Here is a 5559-nt window from a genome sequence, read left to right as displayed (position 1 = left end):
TTCTCTTGACAATAGGTCAAGTTTTCTTTTCCTTGCTATTTAAATGTCTCATAATTTTCTGTAGTTCTTTGAATATTTTGTGAAAAAAACAAACAAAAACAAAAACCAGTAGAGACCAAGGTAAGTGGTACTTATAGTTGGAACAGGACGTATCTCTTCTGAACCATTATTAGTGTAGGGAGTTAAGTCAATTTACTCAATACTTAAACTGAGTTTGGGTTTGCCATTGATTGAGTTACTTTCAATGCACCACAGACTTCAAATTCCTCCAGTGGTGGTCAGCTATTATCTTATACCTAATTCATGACCTGTAGTGTTGGAGGATTTTTCTTTTTCCATGTTCCTAATCAACCAATGCCTTTCAGCAAGTCTTGTACACTTATATCACACAAAGTGCTTCTTTGTAGGTAGTTGTCTCTCCTCAACTACTAGATTGCTACTGCTGGTTACTTAGTACAAGGTTCATGATGGGTAGGCATAGTTCTCTATTGTTCCAGTCCAGCCTCAGACTAGGCAGACTCTGTGCATCTGGATCTCGAAGAGGGACTTTCTCAGCATTTCTGTCCCTTCCCTCTATTGCAGCTGAGCAGTTCTTGTATAGCTGAGAGGTATTATGCAAGAGGAATTTATTAGTCTTCACCCAGTGGTAGTAGATCTCTATTTTGTTTAAATACAGAATCCAGGGCATGAGAGTATTTCCTTACTCTCCAACAGTAATATATGCCTTTTGCTTCTACCTCTTCCTCAGTGAGGACCAGAGACTGGAGGAGTAGAAGAGTTTCCCACAACTCCCCTAAGTGTCAGGAGCTTTTATTTCTACCCTCCCTTCATAGGTACTGACTCTTTTCCTTACCTAGAGAGTGGAAGGATTTCCTGGCACCTGCAGGTTTTGCCTCATAAGAAAAAATTCCGGGGAAGAGGAAGTAGTTTTGTGTATGTGTATCACCAAGGGACTTTTCTGTTCTGCTGCCCTGCCCCAATCTTTCTCATAAGAACATGGTGGACAACCGGCATGGAAAAGAGCTGGCAAATAACTACAACTCCTATGTGTCCTGGGCTCACAGGGCTCTAAATCAGGGGTCAAAAAACATTGAGGTCCTGATAGTAAATATTTTAGGCTTTGCAGAACATACAGTCAGTTGCAACTAATGAACTCTGCCATTGTAGTACAAAGAGCAGACATAGACAATAAGTAAACAATGAGGTGGCTGTGTTCCAAAAAAATTATTTATAAACACTAAAATTTGAATTTCATAATTTTCATATGTCACAAAATATTACTCTTTTGAGTTTATCCCAAAGATTTAAAAATATAAAAAGTAAGCAGAAAGCTGGATTTGGCTCATGGGCTAAGGTTTGTTGACCCCTGCTCTAAACTATCAAGTTAACTTGGACTCTGCCATTGAGAATTTGTTGAATTTTCGGCTGTTTTCTTCTGACCCTCTTTTATGGTGGCTGTCTCTTCCTCCAATGCTCTGTTAAAGGTGAAATATTTCCTATGTCTTATCTTTCATATAATATTTCCTATGTCTATCTTCTTGTCACCCTTTGGAATTCAATCCACCTAACTGCCTTGCAATCTCACTCTCTGATAGGCTCAAGAAAAGTTGTGAGTTTGTAAATTGTACAGATTTTTCTCATTGTTAGGGTGGGGTCAATGTTCTCTTGCTTCTTGCTACATCCTGAGTGGAAACAGAACTTGAGTCATACATTTTTGCAAAACTTTCAGAATTAAGATATTTTCATCAAAATAAATTAAGATCATGGGCCCTGTCTACTTAACTTTCACCTCTGTCTTAGTCTGCTAGGGCTGCTATAACAAAATATCACTGACTGGGTGGCTTAAACAATAGGAACTTATTTTCTCACAATTCTGGAGGCTGGAAATCCAAGATCAAAGTGTTGGCAGGTTTGGTTCCTCCTAACTCCTCTCTCCCACGCTTGTTGATGACCACTTTCTCATTATGTCTTACAGGGCCTTTCTTCTATGTATACACAATTATCCCTGGTGTCTCTTCCTCTTCTTATAAGGACATCAGTCCTAATGGATTGGGACCCTACCCTTATGGCCTTATTTAATCTTAATTACCTCTTCATAAACCTTATCTTCAAGTACAGTCATCACATTGGGGGTTAAGTTTTCAATATACAAATTTTGAAGAGACACAATTCAGTCCATGACACCTTTTGTCACATTTACTCTTGTGTTATATGGAGCTGGAGTCGTCCTGGGCATACTTGAAATCTAGCTAAGGGGAATCCAACTTGAAGATATACTTAGTTTGGTTTTAGTGGTATATATTTATGTAGTTAATAATTACTTGTATGAGAGGATCATAGGGGAAGGTAGGAAAAAATAAAACAAGACAAAATCAGAGAGGAAGACAAACCATAAGAGACTCTTAATCATAGGAAACAAACTAGGGCTTGTTGCCTAAAAGGGTTGCTGGAGGGGAGGCGGGTGGGGGGGTGGGGTAATAACTGGGTGATGGACATTAAGGAGGGCACATGATATAATGAGCACTGGGTATTATATAAGACTGATGAATCACTGAACTCTACCTCTGAAACTAGTAATTCATTATATGTTAATTAATTGAATTTAAATTTTAAAAAAGACAAAGTACATAAAAGGATTTTGTAAAAAATAAAAATTAAAAAAATTACTTGTATGTAGTTAAATTATTTCTACATGTCTTAGTATAGGAATGGTTTCCAGGAATATTCCAACCACTTGACATCATAGTAGGAAGGTCTAGGCCAAAGACTATCATATGAGTTTTCATGTGAGTATCCTTTTAAGGTAAAAATATTTGCATTGAAATAATAAATGTAAGCCTCTCATATTACATATTTATCCTCCTCTAGTTACAGGTAGGTCAATTTCACAGACTTCCAATAGCAGTTGAAAGTATAAGGACAATGGAGGAGGACCAAGAAGATAGCCTGTGGAAAATTTTTGTAATCATTATATATATAAACTGAAAAAAGAGAATTTGGTTCTTATCAAGGGCTTATCAAAAGGGAAGTTCTTTCCTTCAGGAATATATTAAATAACATAGTGAATACAGTGATAAATGTGTCATATGTAAAAATTTTTTTGATAGAAATCATGCAAAATAAAATTTCCCAGAATTCCTGTTTATAGGGCACAACTTGTAGCAATGCAACAAAAAGCAAGTATATATGGAACAGTACATATGTAAAAGAAACTGTGACAGGTATTTTCCCAAATTTGACCATAGACTGAAGTACTTGCACTGTACAACCAATAACAAGTTTTTTCAAAGCCCAAAATTTTCTAAACTCTCAATAATAAAAAAAAATTTTAGTCAATTACATTTTAAAACAATTTTTACTATAAATAATCATAGAATCACAGAATATGTGAGCAGGCATGGAATTTAGAAATCACTTCCTAGTCTTATTTTCAGATAAAGAAACTCAGAAGTTAAGCAATTTGACGTAAGTCATCCTGCTGTTTAGTGGCAAAGATATGTCTATCTTGGTATTTTAAGGAGTCAATATTACTACCCTTCTCTTATCCACTCAAATTTAGAACCAAGTGAGAAAGAGATAGATTTAGAAGTCAGGAAAAAAAAGCATTAATTTTTTGAATGATGAGAATATTTGGGAGAAAAATATCTTGGGCATAAGACCAAACAGGCATGCTGATACTTCATTTCATTCAGGAATCTTACTCATCTAGTAATTAGGTGGGCAACTTCAGGCCTCTATCTCTAGGTAAAGGCCTCTATTAGCTCACGGTGAAAGGTTGATCATAAAACATGCTCTCTGCCAGGAAGATGACTCCAAATAGAAAAAAGTGTTCAATTGGCTATGCCTGATTCTTTCTTCCAAATTTACAAAACAGATTACAACTTCATTGGCTAGGGTAGGGATCTCCTCTTCTTCACCCTTCTCGTTCACTGCCCTATACCCATCACTTAACATAGTGCCTAGAACAGAACAGATTCTCAATAAATATAAATTGAATGAATGCATGGGTTGTAATCTCTTAAAGAGTGATCTGTACACCAGATGGTGAATCAACATCTTAAGGTATCTTGCTTTAAGAGTCCACAATTTCTTTGATAAACGTCATGTAGCACATCATTTCTGGCTTAAAAATACTATGTTGAAAATAGATACTTCTAGGCTGTGCACCTGGTTTGCGAATCCCGTGGTTCTAGCTTCTTTGCGAGCCGGCTACTCGGTAGCCACCACCGCTCAGGTCTGGAGACTCGCGGCGCCCTAGGCTCCCGACATGTCGATGCTGGCTGAGTGGCAGTGGATGCAGAAGTGGACTGTGGATCCAAGAAACACTGCGTGGAGCAATGACGATTCCAAGTTTGGCCAGAGGATGCTAGAGAAGATGGGGTGGTCTAAAGGAAAGGGTTTAGGGGCTCAGGAGCAAGGAGCCACAGATCATATTAAAGTTCAAGTTAAAAATAACCACCTAGGACTTGGAGCTACGATCAATAATGAAGATAACTGGATTGCTCATCAGGATGATTTTAACCAGCTTCTGGCTGAGTTGAACGCTTGCCATGGGCAGGAAACAACAGACTCCTCAGACAACAAAGAAAAGAAGACTTTCAGCCTTGAAGAAAAGTCTAAAATCTCCAAAAACTGTGTTCACTATATGAAATTCACAAAAGGGAAGGATCTATCATCTTGGAGCAAAAGAGATCTTGACTGCATTTTTGTGAAAAGACAGAGTAAGAAGACTCCTGAGGATGATGATTCCAGCCCTTCCCCTCCAGATGGGAATGTATCCTCCACTACAATGACCAGTGCCTTCACCATCGAGGAGTACTTTGCCAAGTGGATGGTGGAGCTAAAGAATAAGCCACAGGTCATAGCAGCAGGGTCTGACCTTGAAGAGAACTGAATAGAAAGAAAAAGGAGAAAGAAGAGAAAAAAAGGGGCAAAAGATAAAAATGTGGAGACTTACACCGAACCCCAGGCCGAGAAGAATAGAGACCAAGTTGAACGGCAGCTCAGAGACCTTTGTTGGGATGGGAATTCTGGTGTTTCTGCTGAGGATGGAGAGGATTGTGTGTGGCCCCCTGATGACCAGGACATTACCCCAAAGCCCAAAAAAAGGAAAGAAAAGAAAAACTACAAAAGCAAGTTGAAGTAGCAGTGGACGCTATATTACACGACATACCAGTGAAGAAGACAAAGAAGAAGAAGAAAGCTTCGGAATAAATTCTCTTGAGCCAGGGCCTTCCAGCCATTCAGCTGTCAGGGCCCTGCAAGCAAGCACCTTTGGCCTGAAGTCAGAGCAGAGTTCACCCAAGAGAGTTTGTGCACATCTTTTGACACGCCCGTGGGTTGCTGAATCTCTCCCTCTCACCACATTTTTCCCAACACATCCCTGCAGAACTTTCTAATGTTCCAAATCATGGCTCTCATAAACAAATAAATTTCTTTTTAGACTGTGAAAAAAAAATAGATACTTCTATCTATTTTATTTCCCATATAAATAAATGTGTTAGCAAAGACTGGTGTGTGACTGGTGTCCTAGGCACAATCACAAGGTGTCATTTGATT

The 5559-nt window shown here is 38.5% G+C and overlaps 1 pseudogene; it reads left to right on the top strand.

Moving 5' to 3' along the window:
• The first annotated feature begins 4267 nt into the window (after positions 1-4267).
• LOC114211826 (PIN2/TERF1-interacting telomerase inhibitor 1 pseudogene) lies at positions 4268-5214 on the top strand (annotated as a pseudogene).
• The last annotated feature ends 345 nt before the right edge of the window (positions 5215-5559 follow it).

The sequence above is a fragment of the Eumetopias jubatus genome, unplaced genomic scaffold (genome assembly GCF_037043125.1).
Source record: "Eumetopias jubatus isolate StellerSeaLion01/CBP00866 unplaced genomic scaffold, mEumJub1_p1.0 scaffold_5, whole genome shotgun sequence".
Taxonomy (NCBI): domain Eukaryota; kingdom Metazoa; phylum Chordata; class Mammalia; order Carnivora; family Otariidae; genus Eumetopias; species Eumetopias jubatus.
This window is presented reverse-complemented; position numbering and strand designations above follow the sequence as displayed.